The sequence below is a fragment of the Neophocaena asiaeorientalis genome, unplaced genomic scaffold (genome assembly GCF_003031525.2).
Source record: "Neophocaena asiaeorientalis asiaeorientalis breed wild unplaced genomic scaffold, Neophocaena_asiaeorientalis_V1.1 scaffold742, whole genome shotgun sequence".
Lineage (NCBI taxonomy): Eukaryota > Metazoa > Chordata > Mammalia > Artiodactyla > Phocoenidae > Neophocaena > Neophocaena asiaeorientalis.
Genome location: NW_020173724.1, coordinates 266,743 through 293,518, shown reverse-complemented (window position 1 = coordinate 293,518; position 26,776 = coordinate 266,743). Strand labels below are relative to the sequence as shown.

At 40.6% G+C, this 26,776-nt stretch overlaps 1 long non-coding RNA gene across 1 annotated transcript; it reads left to right on the top strand.

The window, feature by feature from the left end:
- Positions 1–1,242: 1,242 nt before the first annotated feature.
- On the top strand, positions 1,243–26,688 carry LOC112403310 (uncharacterized). Its single transcript, XR_003003882.1, has 3 exons — positions 1,243–1,307; positions 25,301–25,537; positions 26,163–26,688. It is a non-coding gene; the product is annotated as an uncharacterized LOC112403310 (long non-coding RNA).
- Positions 26,689–26,776: the final 88 nt, after the last annotated feature.

The window sequence follows — 26,776 nt, the reverse complement described above, 5'->3', positions numbered from 1 at the left end:
AAAGAAATGAGCTACCATGCCAGGAAAATAAAGTATAAATCTTAAATGCATATTGCTAAGTGAAAGAAGCCATCCAGAAAAAGCTAAATAACAAAAATTTCCAACTGTATGACATTCTGGGAAAGGCAAAATTGAGAGACCTTCAACAGATTAGAGGTTGCAAGGGATCTGAGGGAGGAAGGAAGGGTTGAATAGGTAAAGCATAGGAAAATTTTTAGGCTGGTGAACTTCTGTGTTATATTGTAATGGTGAATAAAAAACAGTAAGCATTTGTCAAAACCCATAAAACTATAGTACAAAGAGCAAACCTTAATGTATAAAAAATTAAAAAAATAATTTAGGAGATGAGGAGAACCCCTGAAAGAAATTAAGATTGTTACAAAGTAATCTAAATTTATTATAAACGTATGAGGCAACATCACTGAAGGGGGTGAAGGAATAAGGTGCTGACCTAGATAAGTAACTTCAGAAACAGGTGGAGTCTGAAGCCTAAGGCAAAAGGAACTGTTCACGAGCACTCTACTCTAGTTGATAAAGTGATTTTTCACAGGGATAACAATTCCAATACTGCTATACATGTTTATATTAGAACTGAACAATTAAGAAAAAGCATGGCCAATGGTGGGAGTCCTGTTGTTGGACTAGGAGCTTACAGATAAGAAAGGGAAAGAGGCTAGTATGATCTACATGTTAATGGAGTAGAATTTGAGACATCGGTGTGAACTCACGTTTAGCTTAATATAGGGACTGAGTTACGTATAGAAATATTTATGGATATATGTATATACATGTGTTAGTACACACACATGTATCTCCTTGTTTTGTTAGCTGACAGAGTCTAGTAGCAATGACATGCCAGTATTAAAGCAGAGTCACTCACTGGTGAGACTCTAGATCTTGGCATGTTCCTTCTGATGCATGAGATATCCTTGCGGTATAAGATGTAGAAAATGACACATACATCAGCACAAGACTCCTGGCTACATCCTCTATTCTGACCCAGCTTCCCCAGAAAATTCTCCATCCTTAAAGCAAACTGAAAGCCTTTCATGTGTACCTCACTCCCATCCCCATTGCTTTACAAGAGAAACAGCTGCCTAGATAACTTGGCACCAGCTTACAGAGGGATTCTGGGATGAGAAAATGAGAAAAGCCCTTTCACCAACTCACGCAGCACCAGCTCAGGCAGGAAAAGGAAACTGCTCAGTGGGAGCTTCTTTTCACATTTTAGCTGAAGCATCCACTCTAGCAGATATCACGGAACAAAGAACTTAGAAGTCTTAGTGCAAGAAAACTTCTCATGGCTTGTAAGTGACATCTTTTAACTTCTACCAATTAAAGGTAAATAAAACCTGAGGGTCAAATATCTGCAGAGAACCCTGTCATAAACATTCTGCAAGGAGGCTCCAAACTGTTGATTTTTTTGTTGGTATTATTTTCCTGCTAGGTAGTGCTGTAAGTGGTTAGAGGGAAATTTAACATCTCTACTGTCATTGTGGAAGACATCCAGGAAAAATATGGGAAAAATTAGAATTTATGAGGACATTTGGGGAAAACACCACATTTGCTGAATCCCATATATTTGGTATGTTGTGTGTTCATTTTCATTTATCTTAACTATTTTCTAATTTCTCTTTTGATTCTTCTTTGACCCATTGATTATTTAGGAGTTTGTTGTTTAATTTCCATGTATTTGTGAGTATCCCAAATTTCTTTCTGTTATTGATTTCTAATTTCATTTCATTGTGGTCAGAGAACACACCTTGTATTATTTTTAGTTCTTTAAATTTATTGAGGTTTGTTTCATGGTCTGGCGTATGGTCTATCCTAGAAAATGTTCCAGTGCACTAGAGCAGAATATATATTCTGCTGTTGGTGGTGGAGTGTTCTATAGAAGCCTATTAGGTCTAGTTGGTTTATAATGCTGTTTAAGTCTTTTATTTCCTTGTTGATCTGTCTAGTTTTTCTATCCATTATTGAAAGTGGGGTTCAAGTAGAAGTTTCCAACTATTATTGTTGAATCATCTATTTTTACTTCATTTCTGCCATGTTTTTGGCGCTCTGTTGTTAGGTGCATACGTGTTAATAATTTTTATATCTTTCTGATGGATTGACCCTTTTATCACTATAAAATGTTCCTCTGTATCCATGGTAATACATCTTGCCTTAAAACCTACTTTGTCTCTTATTAGTGTAGCCACTTCAGCTTTCTTTTGGTTTCTGTTTGCATGATATATCATTTTCCATCCTTTTACTTTCAGTCTCTTTGTATTTTTGAATTTAAAGTATGTCTCCTCTAGACAGCATATTGCTGGATCTGTTTTTTAAATTGAGGCTGATGATCTCTGCCTTTTGATTGTATTATTCAATCCAATCATTTAATTTTATTATTGATATAGTTGAATTTATATCTGCCATTTTACTTTTTGTTCTCCATATGTCTCATATCTTCTTTGTTCTTCTATTCTTTTTTACTACTTTATTTTGCATTAAGTGAATATTTTCCAATGTAGTATTTTATTTAATGAATTTTTCACTACATATTTTTCTGAATTATTTCCTAAGTTGTTGTTATAAGGCTTCTTATGTACATCTTAATTTATCAGAATCAGCTTTGTATTTGTGCTAAATTCTATTGATCATAAAAACATTACTCCTATGGAAAAACAAATACCGTATGCTAACACATATATATGGAATCTAAAAAAAACATTAAAAAGTGGCTCTGAAGAACCTAGGGGCAGGACAGGAATAAAGACGCAGATGTAGAGAATGGACTTGCAGACACGGGGAGGGGGAAGGGTAAGCTGGGATGAAGTGAGAGAGTGGCATGGACTTATATATACTACCAAATGTAAAATAGCTAGCTAGTGGGAAGCAGCTGCATAGCACAGGGAGATCAGCTTAGTGCTTTGTGACCACCTAGAGGGGTGGGATAGGGAGGGTGGGAGGGAGACACAAGAGGGAGGAGTTATGGGGATATATGTATATGTATAACTGATTCACTTTGTTATAAAGCAGAAACTAACACACCATTGTAAAGCAATTATACTCCAATAAATGTTTAAAAAAACACAAAAAACATGACTCCTATGTAGTTCTATTGTGTTTTACCCTCATTTTTAGGAACTACTGTTATATGTATCATATTGACAAGTGTTAGAAACATAAAAATACATTTATATAATTTTTACTTTGTATAACTTCATATCCTTTAAAAAAGGGAAGAAATGAGAACAAGTACATATTTATGTTTTATCATTTGTTTCTCTTGATTTGTTCTTGTAGATTTGAATAGCCATCTTATTACATTTAGATATGTTATAGGCACAATAATACATTATATACATATTGTTTTTGTTTTTATTTTTTTTTTAGAAAGGAAGTTTAATTAATTTATTTATTTTTTTATTTTTGGGTGCGTTGGGTCTTCGTTGCTTCACAGGCTTTCTCTAGTTGTGTTGAGCAGGGGCTACTCTGTTGTGGTGCATGGACTACTCATTGCAGTGACTTCTCTTGTTGTGGAGCACGGGCTCTAGGTGCTTGGGCTTCAGTAGCTGTGGCATGTGGGCTCTTGAGTGCAGGCTCAGTAGTTGTGGTGCATGGGCTTAGTTGTTCTGCGGCATGTGGGATATTCCCAGACCAGGGCTTGAACCGATGTTCCCTGCATTGGCAGGCGGATTCTTATCCACTGAGCCACCAGGGAAGCCCTACATATTGTTTTATACCATTGCTTTTTAAATTACTTCAGAGAAAGAAAGGAAAATAAATATGCCTTTATACTTTAATAATTACATAATTACACTTACCACTGTCCTTTGCTTGTTTTGTTTTTTGGATGGATTTCATTAACTGTCTGGCATCATTCACTTGCATCCTGAAGATATTTCAGTATTTCTTGTAAGGCTGGTCTGCTAGCAACAAATTCCTTCTGTTTTTGTTTACCTGGGAATGTCTTTATTTTGCCTTCATTTTTGAAAAATAGCTTTATTGAATATAAAATTCTTAGTTGACAGTTGTGTTTTTCTTTGAGCATTCAAATATGTTATCTCACTGCCTTCAGGCTTCTATTGCTTCTGATGAGAAGTCAACTGGTAATCTTATTGGGGTTCCCTTGTAAGTGACAAGCAGCTTTTCTCTTGCTACTTTCAAGATTTTTCCTTTATCATAGTTTTTCAGCTTTTTTTAAAATTTAATTTTTAATTTAATTTTTATTTTTTACTACTATATGTCTATTTATGGATCTCTTTGTGTTTATCCTACTTAGAGTTTATTAGCTTCCTGTATGTGTAGATACATTTTCAAAAATAAATTCAGGAAATTCTGGGACTTCCCTGGAGGTCTAGTTGTTAAGACTCTGTGCTTCCACTGCAGGGGGCATGGCTTCGATCCGTGGTTTGGGAACTAGGATCCCACATGCCATGTGACCAACCAACCAACCAACCAACAAATAAATAAATAAATTCAGAAGTTTTCAGCCATTATTGCTTTGAATCTTTTTTTCTGCTTTGTCCTTTCTTTTCTCTTCTCTAGCTGCTCCCATTATGTGCATGCCTGTGTGCTTAATGATGACCCACATTTCTCTGCTACAGCCTTCAATTTTCTTTATTTTAAAATTGTCTCTGATATTCAGATTGCATAATCTCTATTGATCTATCTTCAATTTGCTTTCAACTTTGGCCAGTTCAAATTTGCTGTTGAACCCCTCTTGTGAATTTTTTCTTTATTGGAGTATAATTTCTTTACAATGTTGAGTTAGTTTCTGCTGTACAATGAAGTGAATCAGCTATATGTGTATGTATATCCCCTCCTTCTTGGACCTCCCTCCCACCCCGCTATCCCACCCATCTAGGTTGTCACAGAGCACCGAGCTGAGCTTCCAGTGATTATAGCATGTTCCCACTGTCTACCTATTTTATGCATGGTAGTGTATATATGTCAATCCTAATCTCCCAATTTATCCCACGCTCCCATTACCCCCCTGTGTCCACATGTCCGTTCTCTACATCTACATCTCTATTCCTGCCCTGCAAATAGTTTCATCTGTACCATTTTTCTAGAGTCCACATATATGCTTAAACATGAGATACTTGTTTTTCTCTTTGTGGCTTCACTCTGTATGACAGAGTGAAGGTCCATCCACATCTCTTACAAATGACCCAATTTCACTCCTTTTTAAGGCTGAGTAATATTTCATTGTATATATGTACAACATCTTCTTTATCCATTCATCTGTCATTGGACATTAGGTTGTTTCCTTGTCCTGGCTACTGTAAATAGTGCTGCAATGAACACTGGGGTACATGTGTCCTTTTGAATTATGGTTTTCTCAGGGTATATGCCCAGTAGTGGGATTGCTGGGTCATATGGTAGTTCTATTTTTAGTTTTTTAAGGAACCTCTATACTGTTCTCCATAGTGGCTGGATCAATTTACATTCCCCTCAACAGTGCAAGAGTGTTCTCTTTTCTCCACAACCTCTCCATCCTTTATTGTTTGTAGATTTTTGATGATGACCAGTGTGAGGTGATACCTCATTGTAGTTTTGATTTGCATTTCTCTAATAATTAGCAATGTTGAGCATCCTTTCATGTGCCCCTTGGCCATCTGTATGTCCTTCTTGGAGAGATGTCTATTTAGGTCTTCTGCATATTTTTTGATTGGGTTTTTTAGTGTTTTGATATTGAGCTCCATGAGCTATTTGTATATTTTGGAGATTAATCTTTTGTCTGTTGCTTCATTTGCAAATATTTTCTCCCATTCTGAGGGTTGTCTTTTCATCCTGTTTATGGTTTCCTTTGCTCTGCAAAACTTTTTAAATTTCATTAGGTCCCATTTGTTTATTTTTGTTTTTACTCATTACTCTAAGAGGTGGGTCAAAAAGATCTTGCTGTGGTTTATGTCAAAGAGTGTTTTTCCTATGTTTTCCTCTAAGAATTTTATAGTGTCCAGTCTTACATTTAGGTCTTTAATCCATTTTGAGTTTATTTTTGTGTATGGTGTTAGGTAATGTTCTAATTTCATTCTTTTACATGTAGCTGTCCAGTTTCCCCAGCACCACTTATTGAAGAGTCTGTCTTTTCTCCATTGTATGTTCTTGCCTACTTTGTCACAAATTAGGTAACAATATGTGTGTGGGTTTATCTCTGGGCTTTATATCCTGTAACCATTGATCTATATTTCTGTTTTTGTGCCAGTACCATACAATCTTGATTACTGTAGCTTTGTAATATAGTTTGAATATGGGGTGCCTGATTCCTCCAGCTCTATTTTTCTTTCTCAAGATTGCTTTGGCTGTTCAGGGTCTTTTGTGTTTCCATATAAGTTTTAAAAATTTTTTGTTCTAGTTTTGTGAAAAATGTCATTGGTAATTTAATAGGGATTGCATTGAATGTGTAGATTGCTTTGGGTAGTATAGTCATTTTCACAATATCAATTCTTCCAATCCAGGAGCATGGTATAACTCTACATCTTTTTATGTCCTCTTTGATTTCTTTCATCAGTATCTTATAGTTTTCTGTATACAGTTCCTTTGCCTCCTTAGGTCGGTTTATTCCTAGGTATTTTATTCTTTGTGTTGCAATGGTAAATGGCATTGTTTCCTTAATTTTTCTTTCTGGTCTTTCATTGTTATTGTATAGGAATGCAAGAGATTTCTGTGTATTAATTTTGTATCCTGCAACTTTACTAAATTCATTGATTAGCCCTAGTAGTTTTCTGGTAGTGTCTTTACGATATTCTATGTATAGTATCATGTCATCTGCAAACAGTGACAGTTTTACTTCTTCCTTGCCAATTTGGATTCCTTTCATTTCTTTTTCATCTCTGATTGCCATGGCTACGACTCCCAAAACTATGTTGATTAATAGCAGCAAGAGAAGACACCCTTGTCTTGTTCCTGATCTTAGAAGAAATGCTTTCAGTTTTTCACCATTGAGAATAGTTTGCTGTGGGCTTGTCATATATGGCCTATATTATGTTGAGGTAGGTTCCCTCTCTGCCCATTTTCTGGAGAGTTTTTAATCATAGATTCTGTTTGCTAGTATTTTGTTGAGGATTTTTGCGTCTATGTTCGTCAGTGTTATTGTCCTGTAATTTTCTTTTTTTGTGGATGGTATCTTTGGTTTTGGTATCACGGTGTTCATGGCCTTGTAGAATGAGTTTGGCAATGTTCCACTCTCTGCAAGTTTTTGGAAGAGTTTGAGAATGATAGGTGTTAACTCTTCTCTAAATGTTTGTTAGAATTCGCCTGTGAAACCATCTGGTCCTGGACTTTTGTTTGTTGGAAGATTTTAAATCACAATTTCCATTTCATTACTTGTGATTGGTCTGTTCATATTTTATATTGTTTCCTGGTTCAGTCTTGGGAGGTTGTACTTTTTTAATAATTTGTCCATTTCTTCCATGTTGTCCATTTTATTGACATATAGTTGCTTGTAGTAGTCTCTTATGATCCTTTGTGTTTCTGCAGTTTCAGTCATAACTTTTCCTTTTTCACTTCTAATTTTATTAATTTGACTCCTCTCCCTTTTTTCCTTGATGATTGTTTCTAAAGGTTTATCAGTTTTGTTTATTTTCTCAGAGAACCAGCTTTTAGTTTTATTGATCTTTGCTATTGTTTTCTTTGTTTCCATTTCATTTATTTCTGCTGTGATCTTTATGATTTCCTCCCTTCTGCTAATTTTGGGTTTTGTTTGTTTTTCTTTCCCTAGTTGCTTTACGTGGAAGTTTAGGTTGTTTATTTGAGATTTTTCTTGTTTCTTGAGGTAGGATTATATTGCTATAAATGTCCCTCTTAGAACTGTTTTGCTGCATCCCACAGGTTTTGGGTTGTCAAGTTTTCATTGTCATTTGTTTCTATGTAGTTTTTAAATTTCCTCTTTGATTTCTTCAGTGATATCTTGGTTATTTAGTGGCACACTGTTTAGCCTCCATGTATTTGTGTTTTAAACAGTTATTTTTCCCCTGTAATTGATATATAGTCTCATAGTGTTGTGGTCGAAAAGATACTTGATATGATTTCAATTTTCTTAAATTTTCCAAGGCTTGATTTGTGACCCAAGATGTGATCTATCCTGGAGAATATTCTGTGTGCACTTGAGAAGAAAGCAGTATTCTGCTGCTTTCAGATGGAATGTCCTGTAAATCAGGGGTCTTTATTTTAAAGTCTACCTTGTCTGATATGAGCACTGCTATACTTGCTTTCTTTTGATTCCCAATTGCATGGAATAACTTTCCATCCCTACACTTTCAGTTTCTATGTGTCCCTAGGTCTGAAATGCATCTCTTGTAGACAGCATATGTATGGGTCTTGTTTTTGTATCCATTCAGCTAGTTTGTGTCTTTTTGTTGGAGCATTTAATCCATTTACATTCAAGGTTCTTATTGATATGGATGATCCTATTACCATTTTCTTAATTGCTTTGGGTTTGTTTTCTTAGGTCTTTTTCTTCTCTTGTGTTTCCTGCCTAGAGAAGTTTGTTTAGCATTTGTCGTAAAGCTGGTTTTGTGGTGCTGAATTCTCTTAGCTTTTGCTTTCCTGTAAACTTTTTGATTTCTACATCAAATCTGAGATCTTGCTGGGTTGAGTAATCTAGGTTGTAGGTTTTCCCCTTTCATCACTTTAAGTATGTCCTGCCACTCCTTTCTGGCCCGCAGAATTTCTGCTGAAACATCAGCTGATAACCTTTTGGGGATTCCTTTGTAGGTTATTTGTTGCTTTTCTCTTGCTGCTTTTAATATTTTTTCTTTGTATTTACTTTTTGTGAGTTTGATTAACATGTGTCTTGGTGTGTTTCTCCTTGGCTTTATCCTGTATGGAACTCTCTGCACTTCCTGGACTTGGGTGGCTATTTCCCCTTGTTAGGGAAGTTTTCAACTCTAATCTCTTCAAATATTTTCTCAGGCCCTTTCTCTTTCTCTTCTTCTTCTGGGACCCCTATAATTCAAATGTTGGTGCGTTTTATGTTGTCCCAGTGGTCTCTGAGACTGTCTTCATTTCTTTTCATTCTTTTTTTCTTATTCTGCTCCTTGGCAATTATTTCCACCATTCTGTCTTCCAGTTCACTTATTCGTTTTTCTGCCTCAGTTATTCTGCTATTGATTCCTTCTAGTGTGTTTTTCATTTCAGTTATTGTGTTGTTCATCTCTGTTTGTTTGTTCTTTAGTTCTTCTAGATCTTTGTTAAACATTTCTTGTATCTTCTCAATCTGTGCCTCTATTCTATTTCTGGGACCTTGAATCATGTTTACTATCATTACTCTGAATTCTTTTTCAGGTAGATTGCCTATTTCCTCTTCATCTCGTGGAATTTTACCTTGCTGCTTCATCTGCAACATCTTTCTCTGTCATTTCATTTTTTGTAACCTACTGTGTTTACAGTCTCCTTTCCACAGTCTGCAGGGTTGTGGTTCCTCTTGCTTCTGTTATCTGCCCCTTGGTGAATGAGGTTGGTCCAGGGGCTTGTGTAGGCTTGCTGGTGTCAGAGACTGGTGTCTGCACTCTGGTGGTTAGAGCTGAGTCATTTTCCTCTGATTGTCAGGGCCACATCAGGTGATGTGTTTTTGGGGTGTCTGTGAGTTTAGTACAACTCTAGGCAGCCTGTCTGCTGATGGGAGGTTCTGTGTTCCTGTTTTGCTAGTTGTTTGGTGTGAGGTATCCAGCACAGAAACCTTCAGGCAGTTGGGTGGAGCCAGGCCTTGGTGTTGATATGGAGACCTCCGGGAGCACACACACTGATTAATATTCGCTGGGCCTGGGAGTTTTCTGACGTTCTAGCCTCCTGGACTTGGTGCTTCCACACTGGAGGCCTAGGCCTGACCCCTGCCTGGGGAACCAAGAGCCTGAAAGCTGCACACTGTGGCCAGAGAAAAATGAAAGAAAAGAAAGGAAGAAGAAAAAAAGAAAAGAAAAAAGAACTGAAAAGAAAACAAACAGAGAAACAAAACCAAAGACAAATAGCAAAAACCAAAGCAAACAAACAGCAGCAACAACACAACACACACACAGAGGAAAAAAATGAGAACAAACAAACAAACAAAAGAATTAAAAAATAAGAATGGTCAATATGGACTAAACTAACAAAACAAAAAATGAAAAATAACACAAAAACAGAATGCAAACAAAAACAAGCAAAGAACGCATAAAATATACACATAAAAACCATTAAAAGAAGAAAAAATAAAATAAGAAACATAGAACAAAACAAGAAAAAAACACAAAACAACGAAAAATGAAGTAAAAATAGAAAAATAAAAAATATATATTAAAAATAATAAATATATAAAAAAAGTATAAAAAATATTAAAAGCAACAACGCCAGCAACTGAACAAAAAGAAACAAACAAAAAAATAATAGTAATAAGAATATTTTTCTGGGCCTCTTTGGTCAGTGTCCTTTTTCCCACAGTGAGCCAGAGCCAATCCCTGCCTCACCAGGAGGCTTTCCAATACCTTTAGGGTGGTCTCTGGCCTTACTGTGGACACTGTGGGACCAGCTCAGACTCTGACCTGACCTGACTCCCACGTGTACTTGCCCCTAAATTCCACTGCTGCAAAGGCTAGGCCGGTCTCAATTGTGGGAACATTCATTGTCTATTCAGGTATTTCACAGATGCAGGATTTACCAAGCTGATCTCAGGGATTTAATTTGCTGCTCGTGCAGCTGCACGGAAATATTTCCATTCCTCTTCCTTAGTCACACTGCCCTTGCATCTTAGCCCCACCTCTGCATGTGCACCACCCTCAGGTGTCTGTTGCTTGCCCATGCAAGAGGGAGAAGAAACATCGGCTGATAGGTACACACTTACTCACTCAGGCCAGGGAGAGGTACGGCGGCCACAACTGGGGGGCAGCTACAATTAGGGTGTGTGTGAGGTGCCTGTGGCAGCCTGGACCAGTAAGCACTTGCAATAGACTGTGGCACACTCGCTCTGTTGGGAGTCCTTCCCAGTGCCTGTAGAAGCAGGAGCTGGCATGTGAGGGTGATGGCATCCCCACCCCCCCGTGCTCCACTCAACAATGGCACCTCACTTTCCAGGCAGACCGTGCTTCCTCTAGGGGCATTCCTGGCCATGCATGACCTCACTCCAGGCCCCTCTGCTGTAACCGTGCAGCTAACAGCACTCCTTTCCCCGGCTCCACTCTCCTAACTGCATGCTTTAGCACTCAGCCCCCACCAGCATTGGAGGACTCCTGTCCCAGGCTGGGGTGCCCAGGGATGATTCTTAAAGAGGCTTTGGGATGGGTGGCCCTCAGGCCCCCAGAGCCCATGTGGTTGGAGGAGACCCCAGCCCAAGGGCTGTGTGGCCCCCTCATATGGAAACCCCTCCCAGTGCCTGCAGAGGGTGAAGAAGCTGGCGGGTGGGGAAAGGGGTTGTAACTGTAGGCCCGCCCCTTGCACGCTACTCAACAATGACACCTTGCTTCTGTGGTGCTCTGGACTTTTTCCGAAAACTTTCCTGGTTGTGGAATTCGTTACTCCTGTCCCTTCGGGCTGTCTTTTCACAGTTAACAGCTGTGTCCTCCCTGGGTCCGTGCTCCAAACCCCACTTTCCAGCACCCAGCCCCCCTTCACAACTGGCAACTCACGACTCAGGCTGGAATGTGCAGAGCTGTGGTGTAGACCATATGTTTGCAGTTCTTACTTTGTCCTGCCTTCCACAGATCATCTGCTGCATTCTCCTTTGGTCTCCCGAAGGTCCTTTTCTGTCCCAGCTGATTTCACCATCATGAGGGAGTTTTTCTGAGTGTGAGGACTCACCACTCACTTTCAGCTTCCTGCCAGGTTGCTGGTCCCTTTTTAAACTCCTCTTTTCTTTTTTCTTCTTTCTTTCATCCTATCCAGTTGTGAGGGGATTTTTCTTGTCCTTTTAGGTGTCTGAAGTCTTCCACTAATGTTCAACAGGTGCTCTATGAGAATTGTTCCATTTGTAGATGTGTTCTTGATGTACTTGTGAGAAGTGATGAATTCTGGGTCCTCCTATTCTGCCATCTTGATTCCTCTCCCCATTCATCCATTATTGACACTTAGGCTGCTTCCATGTCTTTACTATGCTGCTATGAATGTGGGGGTGCAGATATCTTTTTGAGTTAGTGTTTTAATTTCTTTTGGATAATGTTTTCATTTCTTTTGGATATATTCCCAGATGTGGAATTGCTGGATCATATGGTAGTTCTATTTTTAATTTTTTGAGGATCCTCCATACTCTTTTCCATAGTGGCTGTACCACTTTACAATCCCACCAATAATGCACAAAGATCCCTTTTGTTCACATCCATGCCAACATTTGTTATACTTGTCTTTTTGATGATGGCCATTCTAGCAGGCATGAAGAGATATCTCACTGTGGTTTTAATTTGAGTTTCCCTAATGACTAGTGATGTTGAGCTTCTTTTCATGTACCCGTTGGTCTTTCATTTATCTTCTTTGAGGAAATATCTATTCAGGTCCTTTGCCCATTTTAAAATTATGAACCCCTAAATTCTGATGACCAGTGGAAGCAGTCTTCCAATCCCATCTGAGATTGATCTTGCATTGCCTGAGGAAACTATAATCGCCTCCCTGAGGGACTTGCATTGCAAGGCCCTGCTGATTCTCCTTAGGACCCACCCCACTTACCACTCACCACTCTTTATTTCTAGACCTCTAACTGGGCTGGAGTCCTAGCCCCTTTAGACCCCTAAAGGTGAAGTATGAAGTGTAATCCATGAGGAGGTGTGCTACACTCTAAAATAAGTACTTGATTTTTCCAATTTATAGAGACTGAAATCTGAGGAATGTGTGTGGTAATGGATATAAAGAGTATGGGATAATGGTGGAAGAAACATAAATTTGGATCAGGTCAAATTTACTGATGTGGGCCCACTAAGCAGAGATTATGAATTAATGTTGCACCTTAGGGAGTTAGAATGGGCTGCAAAAGTTTGGTTGGTCGACTGAACCATGGACCGAGAGGTGGCCCACAGTGAGTGAACTTGAAACATTAGACCTGCCTTGGTACACTGCAGAGAGAGTAATCAAAGGCTTATGGTGCTTGGAATGTTAGAATGGATTTGTCATCTAAGACCTATCATCGACCCTTGGAGAGTTCAGAGGACACACTTTTCACCATGACTGTGAGAAATAAATTTGTGAGGGTTGCCCCAGCATCTTGAAGAGCTCTGTTACCACTCTTCTCTGTAGACTGGGAACTTAGTGAGAACTGTTGCCAGTGAACTGGGAAAACTAAATGTAATGGGTATAATTAGATCAGGAGGTGGCAGGGGCCATGTGGCTGCAAGGTGGGTGTGGTTACCATAATGAATAGCAGATTTAAAGCGGAAATTAGAATAGCTTGACTTTCAGAGGCCTGTGGTATTGGCTAGTTGATCATGGTGTTCCAAGAAGTGAAATAGGTAGGCAGTCAACAAAATTTTTACTTTATCTGTATAAGTATATTTCTAGGTCAAGTAAACAAAAATCTAACTTGAATCATAAGAACGTAGAGTCATGACCCCTCAATCAATTCTCAGACTTGATCCTGTTTACAGGTCCAGAATTCCTTGAAGGAAAGAGAGGCCAGGTTTCCTTGAGGAAGAACCATGATATACTGCCAAAAATTTATACTGTTAATCTTCCTCCCAGCCTTCCCCAGAGAGACATACAGCCTTTTACAAGGGTGACTGGGAAAAAGGAAATAATCAGACCTTTTGGGAACTACCAGACACTTACTCTGAACTCACACCAATTCCAGGAGATCCAAAATGTCACTGTGGTCCAGCAATTAGAATAGGGGCTATGGAAGGCAAGTGGTCAATAGAGTTTTAGCTCAGATCTATCTCACAGTAGGCTCGATGGGTCCCTAACCCCATTCTGTGGTTATTTTCCAAGTTCTGGAATGCATAATTGGAATAGACATACTCAGCAACTGGCAGAATCTCCACTTTGTTTCCCTGATCTCTGGAGTGAGAGCTATTATGGTGGGAAAGACCAAGTGGAAGCACTAGAACTGCTTCTACCTAGAAAAATAGTAAACCAAAAGCAGTACTGCACCCCTGAAGGGATTGCAGAGAATGGTACCACCATCAAAGATTTGAAAGTTGCAGGGATGGTGATTTCCACCACACCTCCACGATTCGACTCGCCTATTTATTCTGTGCAGAAGAGAGATGGATCTTGGATAATGACAGTAGATTATTGTACGCTTAACTGGTTAGTGACTGTACTTGCAACTGCTGTACCAGATGTGGTTTCATTGCTTGAGCAAATTAACAAACCCCTGGTACCTTGTATGCAGCTACTGATCTGGCAAATAATCTTTTTCTCCATCTCTGTTAGTAAAGACCACCAGAAGCCGTTTGATTTCAGCTGGCAAGGTCAGCAGTACATGTTCACTGTTCTGCTTTAGAGTTATATCAACTCTCCAGCCCTATGTCATAATTTAGTTTGTAGGCTTGCCTTTCCTTCCATAAGACATCACACTACTCCATTACATTGATGACACTGTTATGATTGAACCTAATGAGCAAGAAGTAGCAACCGCTCTAGGCTTATTAGTAATACATTTTTGTGTCAGAGGGTGAGAAATAAATCCAACAAAAATCCCAGGAACTTCCACCTCAGTGAAATTTCTAGAGGTCCGGGGGTGTGGAGCAAGTCAAGATATCCCTTCTATGTGAAGGATATGTTGTTGCATCTGGCCTCTCCTATTACCAAGAAAGAGGCACAACCCCTAGTGAACCTGTATTTTTTCTTGGCCATGCCATGCAGCTTGCAGAATCTTAGTTCCCCAACCAGGGATTCAACCCAGGACCATGGTAGTGAAAGCACTGTGTCCTCACCACTGGACCGACAGAGAATTCCCCTCTAGCGAACCTCTTTGGATTTTAGAATCAACATAGTCCGCATTTGGGTGTGTTACTCTGGTCCCTTTACCAAGTGACCCAAAGCTGCTAGTTTTGAATGGAGCCCAGAACAAGAGAACATTCTGCAACAGATACAGCCTGCCATGTAACCTGTTCTGCTACTTAGGTTATGTGATCCAGCAGATCCAATGGTACTGGTGTCACTGGCAGATAGTGATGCAGTTTGGGTTCTTTGGCAGACCTCTATATGTGAATCAGAGCATAAACCCAAAACGGAGCAAAGCCCTGCCGTCCTCTGTGGATAACTACTCTCCTTTTGAGAAGCAGCTTTTGGCTTTCGATTGGTCCTTAGTAGACAGAATGCTTAACCGTGGAAAACCATACAATGCGAGCTGCCCATCGTGAACTGGGTGTTATCTGACCCACTATACCATAAAGTTGGGTGTGTACAGCAGCACTCCATCATCAGACAGAAGTGGTATATATGATATTAGCCCTGGGAAGGCCCTGAAGTCACCAGAAATTTACATGAAGTGGTGGCCCAAATACCCATGGTCCCTACTCCTGGTACACTGCCTTCTCTTTCCCAGCCTGTAAGTATGGCCTCATGGGGAGTTCCCTGCCATCACTTGACAGAGAAAGAGAAGACTTGAGCCTGATTTACAGATGATTCCTCACAATATTCAGGCATCATGCAGAAGTAGACAGCTACAGCATTATAGCCCCTCTCTGAGACATCCCTATAGGACATTGGTGAAGAGAAATCCTTCCAGTGAGCAGAAATTTGGGCAGTGCACCTGGTTTTTCACTTTGCTTAGAAGGAAAAATTGCCAGTTGTATTATTATATGCTGATCATGGGCTGTGGCCAAAGAGTTGGCTGGATGGTCAGGGACTTGGAAGGAACATGATTGGAAAATGGGTGACAAGGAAGTCTGGGGAAGAGGTATGTAGATAGACTGCTCTGAATGGATGAAAAACATGAAGATATTTGTGTCCCATGTGAATGCTCACCAAAGAGTGATCTCAGCAGAGAAGGATTTTAATAAGCAGGTGGATACCATGACCAGTTATGTGGATGTCAGTCAACCTCTTTCACCAGCCACTTTTGTCATCGCCCAATGGGCTCAGCAACATGGACTTTCATTCATCAAGGTTGACGTGATTAGAGCCACTACTGAGTGCCTAATCTGTCAGCAGCAGGGACTAACACTAAGTCCTTGATATAACCTCATTCTCTAGGGTGATTAGCCAGTAACTTTGTGGACTGTTACCACTTCCATCAGGGAAGGGGCAGTGTTTTGTTCTTACTGGAATAGACACTTACTTTAGAAACAGATTTGCCTTCCCTTAATGCTATGCTTTTGCCACAGCTACCATCAATGGGCTTACGGAATGCCTTATCCACCATTATGGTATTCTACGTAACATTTCTTCTGTTCAAGGAACTCACTTCACAGAAAAAGAAGTGTAGCAATGGGCCCATGCACATGACATTTACTGATCTTACCATATTCCCCATTATGCCGAAGCAGCTGATTTGATAGAATTAGTGCAATGGCTTTTTAAAGACACAGTGACAGTGCCAGCTATGTGACAGCACCTTGCGGGACCAGGGCAAAGGTTCTCCAGAAGACTGTATATGCTCTGAATCAGTGTCCATTATATGTGCTGTTTCTTCCATAGCCAGGATTCACAGGCCTAGGAGTCAAGGTGTGAAATGGAAGTGGCGCCACTTACTATTACCCCTAGTGACCCACTAGCAAAATTTTGACTTCTTGTCCTCAAGACCTTATGCTCTGCTGGCCTAGAGGTCTTAGTTCCTGTGGGAAGAACAATTTAACGAGGAGATGTAACAATTCCATTAAGCTGGAAGTTAAAATTGTCACTTGGCCTCTTTGGGTTCCTCATGCCTCTGAATCAATAGGAAAAGAAGGGAGTTGCTGTGCTGGCTGAGGTGTTTGATCGTGACTGCCAAGGGGAAATTGAACTACTATTCCACAACGGAAGTAAGAAAGAGTGTCTTAGTTCAGGCTACTATACTAGAGTACCGTAGACGGGATGGATTAAACAATAAACATTTATTTCTCACAGTTCTGGAGGCTATAAGTCTGAGATCAGGGTATCAGCATGGTTGGGGTCTTGGTGAGGACCTTCGTCCTGATTATGTCCTCTCATGGTCTTCCTTGGTGCATGCATTCAGAAAGAGAAATCCTGTGTCTCTTCCCCTTTTGTAAGGGCATTAACCCCATCATGATGGCTCCATTCTCATGACCTAATCTAATCCATATTACCTACAAAAGGCCTCACCTCCAAATACCAGCATACTGAGTATTAGTGTAAGCAGATGGATTAGGGGGTCTTTGGAGAAAGCGAACCAGGAATGGCTTTCTTGACATAAGAGAACCCAACTTGGCCTAAGACATTTTGTGACCTAAACCTGGCTGCAATGCTTGCCCTTGAACAGGTCTCAGTAATTAACAATCATAAGGGGAAAAAAGAAATGCAGGAACAGAGAAAAGGCAGTCAAACAACAGTACAGTGATAAAGCAGAGTCCTAGCTCCTCCTCAAGGGATATACATAATAATATATCTTTGAGTTCTGCAGGAGCTAAGGCTCCCACCCAGGTGAAGGATGGAATGATGATGTTGACCCTCCAGACTTCAACTAAAGCTCTGACTCTGTTGACCTTTACCCAATTCTATGCTGAATTCTCTCTCAAGCTCCTTCATAAATACGCACGTACCCTTAGATTCGAATTTCCCCAATTTTGCTGTTTGGGAAAATACTGCTTTGGGAAAGAGCCCCAGTATTCTCCTTATTTGTTGCAAGTAATAATAAATCCTTCCTTCTCCCATGCCTTGGTTTGGTTGTATGTTTTGGCTCAACACCTACCAAAAGGTGAATCCAGTTTTCAGGTAACATTAGGATTTTAACCTGTGTACTTTGGGGGGACACATTCAGCCCATAGCAAAGAGTATGCCTGGAATCCCTTGGGGCATCTCTCAGTATTAACGTGTCCTGTGGTTAAAGTCATTGGAAGATACAACAACTCAAACCGCACAGGACTACTAATGGCCCAGGAATGGAATTTTGGGTCACTCCACCAGGTAAAGAATTAAAACAAGCTGAAGTGCCTAATGAAGGCAAAGGGAATGCTGAATGGGTAGTAGAAGAAGGTGATTATAAATACCAGCTACAACTACATGACCAGTTACAGAACCAAGGACTATAGCTGTCATCAGTATTTGTTTCTTATTTTGTTATAAGTATGCGTGTGTATCTCTACATATTTATATAAAGCAAATATATTTGTTTTCTTCTCTTTCTTATCATCTTATCATATAAGATAAGATATATTGGCTTTAATAACAGTATTTAAGTATTGCTAACATTACATCATAGTATTTAAGTTATGGAATATCAAGGGGAAGAGTAAACATAACCCAAAGACTTTGTATCCTCTTCTGGAGAACAGCTTAGGGCGATTTTCCTTATAGGTAAGATGGTTGTATCAGGTGGAAGTGTGACCTTGTTTTTGTCTTTACTTGGAGATGTAGTATGATTTAATGAGATGTGTATGGGTGCCTAGTTGACGAGGAGTAGAAATGTGATAGTTACTTTTATATGTTGGGGACGTAGGAATAAATTGGGAGACTGGGCTTGACAAATACACACTGCTATGCAATAGATAACTAATAAGGACCTACTGTATAGCACAGGGAACTCTTCTCGATATCTGTAATGGCCTATATGGGGAAATAATCTAAAAAAGAGTGGACATATGTATATATATAACTGACACACTTCACTGTACAGCAGAAACGAATGCAATATTGTAAATCAACTATACTCTAATAAAATTTAATTAAAAAATAATAAAAGAAATACACATAATATTAAGTGGGGATAATAAAATTGGTCATTATGACTTATCATAGACTTCTTATAGAATGCATATTTTACAATCTTTGAAGCAGTTTATTAGTGTCAATGACATTGGGAAATAACACTTGTCCTATTGTTACCAGACTACTGTCCCAGAATGAGACCCCTGTCTGAAAGGAAAGGCTTTTGTACTTGGAAAGTTCCCACAGAGTCCTGCTCAGTTTCAGACTGTGTAAAGCAGATAACGTACCATAATGTGGATGAATCTTATCTAATCAGTTGAAGGCCTTTTTAGAAAAAAACAACCTCCCGGAAGATGAGGGAATTCTGCCAGCAAGCATTTAGACCTGAACTGCAGCTATACCCTGGGCCTCCAGCTGGCAGCCTACTCTGCAGATATGGGACTTGCCAAACCTCCACAATCACATAAGCTAATTCTTTAAAATAAATCTTTGTCTATGTATATACAACCTGTTGGTTATGCTTCTCTGGAGAACCCTGACTGACATCATTCATGCAGGCAGTTTCTCTTGCCTGCTTTTCCTTCAGGGCATGGGTCATACTTTCCCGTTTCTTTGCATGTCTCATAATTTTTTTTGGAAATTGCACATTTTAGATACTATATGGTAGCAACTCTGAGTACTATCCCCCCTACCCCCACCCCCTGCCGATCCCAGGGGTTTGTTATTGTTATTTGCTTGCTTACTTGTGTGTAGTGACTTACTCAGCTGGATTATTTTCATGATGTCTGTTACCCCTCCTTCTCTTTTTTCCCCCATCTCCACAGGGGAAAGTCTCTAAGGACGCTCCTCAGGGGACATTACGTAAGGCCACAGTCCCCCCCTGGGATGACAGTGGTTTTAGCAGTCTTTATTTGACTATCTTTTTTCCTGACTACGCCCAGCTATTACAAAGGTTACTCTATTGTTTTCAATGATGTCCTGGGAATAAATTGCCTCATAGACTAACCCAACCAAATTCAGACTTCTTTTGTGAGGGAACAGAGAGTAGAGGTGGAGAGAAGGGTGAAGGTTCAGATACCTTCACTTGCCTAGTGAGGAGCTAGAGGATGTTGTCTATGGTTAGTGAAAAGCTTTAAGTGCATTGATTATTATTGCTGTTAGATATAATTGAAAACACAGCTAAAAATATCAATATACCTATGTAGGAGGTAGTAGTGGTGAAAGAACCTAAATTCTTTCTATTATAGTAGGAAAATAACCAATGTCTATTGGTTAATCAAGAAATAGTGATTTGACCCAACTAAAAGATATTGAGGTGACCATAAAAGAATTGAAGTCAGAACCAGTTAAAAGTGGTTACCTCAAAGGAGCAAGTCTAAAAGACAGGGAAACTCATTTAGAGGCCCTCATTCCCTCTCCCTTTCTTCTCTCCCTCCCTTCCTCCCTTTGTCGTTACACCTCTCCCTCTCTCTCCCTCTTTTTTTCCTTTCCCTCTCTCCTTCTTGCTCTCTCCGTCTTTTTTTAACTCTCTCTCATTAGCCTTTCTGTACTATTTTATATGTTAAACATGTGCAGTTATTTCTTGCATTACAATTTCATTAAAATATTTAAAGATTTGCTCAGTAAACATTAGAAATTAGATTACTCAAGAGAACAAGAGGTTTTTTTTTTAAGTACTTGAGGGTCACTCAATTATTAAGTGATATGCAAGTTATACAACATTTTTATCTATTTATTAAGGCATGTCCCCATGTACCTTAGGATATTCTTAATGTGAGTCATTATAGACCATTGTCTGCCCTTAGAAATACTAAAATTGCATTCTTTGAGATGATCCACCCACCAAAAAAAAACCCCAACCCCCAAAGCAACTCTCCCTCCAAACCAAATTCTGTCTCCTTTGAAGAAATAGTTCCCAAAGTCAGTGTTTGAAATTTGTTCTGACTCCAGAGGGCTCTTCATACCTTTCTCTTTTCCTGTTCTCTCTGTAAACCAGTGGACCTATAGTTTAGTCTGTATCTCCAATGAATACATCGTTTACTTCCCAGCTGCCTTTCACCACAACCTTCTCTGTTTTTAGAACACCCTTAGGTTTAAACATTTCTCACTCTGCTGCAAATGAAGTCGGTTCCTTTGGGAAGATATTTGGAGCTCTCTGTTCTGTGGTTTGCTTCTTTCTCTGTTCTCTGGTATGATTCTCCCCCTGGGCAAAATTTCTGAGCAGTGACTCTGGTGCTGGAGGTGGGAACAATGTCAGACTTCTCTCCGAGTGACACGCTTGCATTAGGAGCTGAGTGCTCATTGGAGTGGTGGGCAACAGTCTCGGAACTTTTCTTGCCTCTCTTGGCATGGAAACTTGTTCCATGAGCTGGGTGAGGGGTGATCAGGGCTCCAGTATTGGAGTATTCTCAAGGTAGAGCCTCCATTCCAGGAGTGTTGGTTGTGAAGAAGAAGGGAACCCCTACCTTTCAGCCACACTCCCCAGGAACTTATCCTTAGCAAGAAGAGGCCAAGGGCAGGATGAGAAATGTTGACTTCTGCCTCTCCCAGGAGGACAGTCCTCTGACTGGGAGGAAGGGTGAGAAGGAGCTCTGTGTTCTTGACTGTAACAGTATGGAGTAAAGTTTCCATCTCACTGAGCTGGGAGAGGGGATGAGCGTGGATTTTGGTTCAAATAATGTTTCAACTATTTTTACTGAATTTTAGTAAATTTTCTTGAATAACTTTTAAAATTTACTATATGCCCTTAGGACCATTCGCAGAGACTTACATTTAAAATATAGTAATTTTCAGTAGTTGACTGGTCTGTGGAGCTTTTCACACTGTTGGGCTAGAAGTAGAACTCTCACCTGGGTGCCACTTTAATTTGTTCTCAGGAGTACCCAGAGCCTGCTGGAGCCAGGACATGCTGATTATATGTGAGTTCAGAATTAAACCACCATTTCCTGTTGTGGTTATGTATGTGGGAAAGGATGGTGTAGGGAGAGTCTTCCAAATGCTTATCAGACCCAGAGCATGGCAGGTGACTCACACACATGTGCATTTTCTCCTCCCTCCCTCCCTTCCTCCCTCCCTCCCCCCCTTCTTCCCTCTTCCCACTCACACATTCACAACAACCTATCCAGTCACACCAGCTCATGGCAATCCTACCTCACCCTGTCACCCAAGTCCAGCCTTGTCATCCCACACACCACTTCTATGTTGGCCGTAGTGAGAATGATCAAGTGGAAGAGGCTCCAGTGAGGATCCTATCCTTGGACTCCAGGAGAGGCCTCAGTTGGCTGAGCCCCTCATTGCCCATCCTGAACCTCTCCCACTCCTGGCTGGGTGGGGTTGTGGACAGGGTTACAGGTCCCAGGGATTCTTCTATGGTTGTGGCCCAACAAACTGGCTGCTACCAGAGCAAAGGGGGACCTGGGTTCCCCATGTCCCAGCGCGGAGACATATATGGAGATAAGGGTCCTTGAGTGATCAGGAATGGAGCATGTAGTCTCTTTGAACTCAGATATTCTTCTACCCTGGACACCTTAGAGGGTGGGCAGGGACCAAACCTCCTTCATTCATTTCTGTCCAGATAATCCACTGAGTCCTAGATCATCTTTCAGTTTCAGATCATCTCCCCTCACAGACAGGGACAGCCCTTAGCACTCTCCTCAGAGACTTCCATCTCCTGTTCAGCTCTCTCTCTATAAATAATTTTTGTGACAGAAATGTGTCAGAGCTGTTTGGTGTGGTAGAGAAAGAATGTGTCCAAGGTCAGAAGGTGGAGGTGTAAGCTCCTTCCCCTTCCAAGTGTGTGGCCCCAGACACCAAATAAGGTCACACAATACCCTCAATGTCCATTCATGTCATCACAAATTTCCTTATTTTTAATGGCTGAATAGTATTCCTATATATATAATATATTATATATCTCATTTTCCTTTCTTAAATGAAGTATTTTACTGAAGTGTAGTTGATGTACAGTATTATGTTAGGCTCAGCCATACAACATAGTGATTCAACAATCAAATACAGTATGAAACGATCACCACAAGTCCAATAACCATCTGTCACCATGCAACTTTATTACAGTATTATCATATATATTCCTCATGGTGTACATTACATAACTATGACTCATTTATTTTATAACTGGAAATTTTTATCTCTCAATCCCCTTCACCTATTTTGCCCAACCCCTACCCCCTTCCCCTCTGGTAACCACCAGTTTTCTCTATCTATAAGTCTGTTTCTGTTTTGTTTTGTTTGTTTCATTCTAAGTGAGATTCTATGGTATTTGCTTTTCTCTGTCTTACTTATTTCACTTAGCATACCCTGTAGGTCCAACCATGTTTTTACAAATGGCAATATTTCATTTTTTTTATGACTGAGTAGTATTCCATTGTATATCTATGTACCACATCTTCTTTATCCATTCATCTATTGATGGACATTTAAGTTGCTTTCATATCTTCGCTATTATAAATAATGCTATTATGAACATTGAGGTGTATGTGTCTTTTCAAATTAGTGTCTTAGTTTTCTTTGAGTAAATACCCAGAAGTGGAATTGCTGGATTGTATCATAGTTCTATTTTTAATTTTTTGAGGAACTTCCATACTGTTTTTCACAGTGGCTGTACCAGTTTACCTTCCCACCAACACTGCATGAGGGTTCCCTTTTCTCCAAATCCTCATCAACACTTTTTATTTGTTGTCTTTTTGATGATAGCCATTCTGACAGGTGTGAGGTGATATCTCAATGTGGTTTTGATTTGTTTTTACCTGATAATGAGTGATATGGATCATCTTGTCATGTATGTTGGCCATCTGTATGTTTTCTTTGGAGAAATGTCTATTTAGCTCCTCTGCCCATTATATTTTTTTTTTGGCCATGCTGCACAGTTTACAGGATCTCAGTTCCCCAACCAGGGATTGAACCTGGACCACAGCAGTGAAAGCCCAGAATCCTAACCACTAGCCTCTGCCCATTTTATAATTGAGTTATTTGTTTTTTGATATTAAGTTGCATACCACATTTTCTTTATCCATTCATCCATCCATGGGCACTTAGGTTGTTTTCATGTCTTGCTATTGTGAATAATGCTGCAGTGAATATGGGGGTGCACATATCTCTTTGACACACTGATTTCATTTCCTTCAGCTATATACCCAGAAATGGAATTGCTGGATCATATGGTAGTTATCTTTTTAATTTTTTGAGGAACCTCCATTCTGTTCTTCAGAGTAGCTCTACCAATTTATATTTCCAGATAGAGCACTTTCATACAGGAATGAGTGTGTCCCTAGGGGAGCAGTGATTGCTGCTTGAATGGGCACCAGAAAGGACAGAACTGGAGGGATCTGGAGAGGGGGACTGGAGCACAGAGAGTGGGGAAACCCGGGGGTTATGTACTTGTTATGCATTGAGTTGTGTCCTCCAAGAAAGATATATTGAAGTCCTAACCCTTGATACCTTAGAATGTGCTCTCATTTGGAAATAGGGTCATTTCTGATGTTACTAGTTTAGTTAAGATGAGATCATACTTGAATAGGGTGGACCCCAATCCAGTATGACTTGTGTCCTTATAAGAAGAGGAGAGGAACATACACAGGAAGAACTCCATGTGAGGATGAAGGCAAAGATTGGAGTGATGTATCTACAAACCAAGGATTGCTGCAGCCACCAGATGCCAAGACAGGCATAGGACAGACTCTTTCTCAGAGCCTCTAGAAGGAACCAACCCTGTTGATACCATGGTTTCAGACTTCTAGTCTCCACAACTTGAGAGAATACATTTTTGTTGTTTAAGCCACCAAGTTGTTGGAACTTTGTTATGGCAGCCTTAGGAAACTAAGACAGTTACCTTCATAGTTTGAACCCAAGATGCCTTCCTGCTTCTTGCCTTCACACACCCACCACCCAGTCCAAACTGATCCATTCATAGCCCCCACATAGACCTTTTAGTTTTGACATCTAGACTTACTCCACCATCTGGGAAACTTCCACATCTCCAACCTAACTCTGTTTCAAGTCCAGTTCAAGTCCCCAGCCCACTTCAGCTCCTTGCATGTTTATGATGAAAGCCAGAAAGCACTTTCTCGCCCTGTGAATTAGTCAGTGGGGAAAAGTGCTTTGAAGCCAGTAGTGAGAAACAGCAGGGGTGACATTTTCTCTTTTACTCATCTCCTCTCATGTCCTCACAAGAAATGGATCCAGAGTCTCGGCTTCCATTGAGGAACAGTCTCAGGGAAGCAGACTGATATTGGGGCCCAGACTCCAGCCCGGACCTGCACTGTAACCTTGGTCTCCTAGGGTCTCCTTGCAGGGCTGCTGCAAGTGTCACAAGATAGGGCACTATGCCCTGCACATCAGGCCCTGCAGCCCTGCTCCTTTCCACCAGATGCTCTGCCGTACATCCTTACTTTGACTCGCTCACTTCTCAGATGAACAAATGTGGGCCTTGGGATGAAACCTCGCTCCTAGCCCCCAAGCTGTGGCTTTTGATAAATTCCGTCTCTACCTCTTGAACTAAAGAAAAAAGCTGGGACTCAGGGATGGGATCTTCATGGTTGGTCCAGTGGTTTCTTCACACATGACAACTGCCTCTTTATTCTCCCTGCAGGTCCCGGGAAGTGGGACTTCCACACACCAAGGGCCCATGGCCCCATCTGAATCTCACTTATTCCAAGCCTCAGACTCAGACCACTCCTGCACATCTGTGTTCCTGGCTTATGAGCTCCATGGGAAATGATGGGTGAGAGCACTGTGGCAGCAACTGAAGCTAAACCTTCTTCAGATCTGGTCTTGCAGGTGCTGTTCTAGGTGCTTTGAACTCAGGTGCTCTGGCTCCAGAGTCCAGGTAAGAAAACTGTAAGCTTTTATATTTTCCTTATGCTCAGGATCTTACAAAGGGCATAATAGATATTGGTGGGTCCACCAGGGTCCCAAAGATGAGGGGGAGCTGCATAGTTGGTCACCCTTCTCTAGGGTGGACACTGCCTATGCTCAGACTGACTCTATCACCTCTGGGCCCTTACCTGGCTCCTTAAACTTTGACCCAAGTCATTTTTCACCCATTTTACATGTTCAGGAAGAGTGGGATTTTGATGAGTTGACAGCTGCCATGTATATAAATGGGTACCATAAAGAGAGATTGAGTATGTTTGTAGAGCTCTTATTTCCTCCTCCAACTTCACATGACACAGATCTGTCTTTGAAAGAAGTGCAAACACCATCTGTCTCTTGTTACAAGTAGCAGAGGCCTTGGATACTGTAAGACCCTGTTCTCCTGGAGACAAGCTGCCAGGGATTGTGCAAGTGGTGGGCGGTCCCAGGTCAGGACTGGACAACTTGACACCATCACATCTCTTTGATAGGTGTCTACCCACATGTTATCAGGGATAGATAGCAATAAAACCCCTGCCTGAGATGATAGTCAGTGATTCCCCTACCCTGGCTTTCCTCCTCCCTGTCTTTCTCTTTAGGTTGAGAAGATTGGATGTGACACCCTGTCTCAAAAGACTCCCTTCTGAAGAAAATCCTTTCTCAGCAGCCTGGAGGATCAGTCCTTTTCCACATGCCCATGCGGATGAATGCGCTTGTTCAGTTGTATGCATTTGCCCTTGTTTTTCAGCGAGTTCCATTCCTGGTCTCTATCCTGCATCTTGAGATTTTAGAGGGTAGAAACAGTATCTTCTACTTTTGTTCAAGTCAGATGCTATGACATGGAACCTTCATGGTCTTTAGACAGCAGTGTGAATAGCAAGTTGGAGATGACAGTGTGTTATCCTGTGTATCAGCCAGGAGAAGTTAGGTGCTGCTGGAGTAACAAGCAACACCAAGATGCTGGAAGCTACAACATCAAAGATGTATTCCTTGCTCATGCTATCTGAGTCAGTTGCATTTCCTCTCCATGTCATTTTAACCTGGGACCCAGACTGATGAAGATGATCCTATGTAAAGAATTGCTGGCTGTCGTGATGGAGAGAAAAGAGAGCATGGTGATTAACACCACTGGACTGTGAAATTAAAAATGGTTAAGAAGGGGCTTCCCTGGTTGCGCAGTGGTTGTGAGTCTGCCTGCCGATGCAGGGGACAC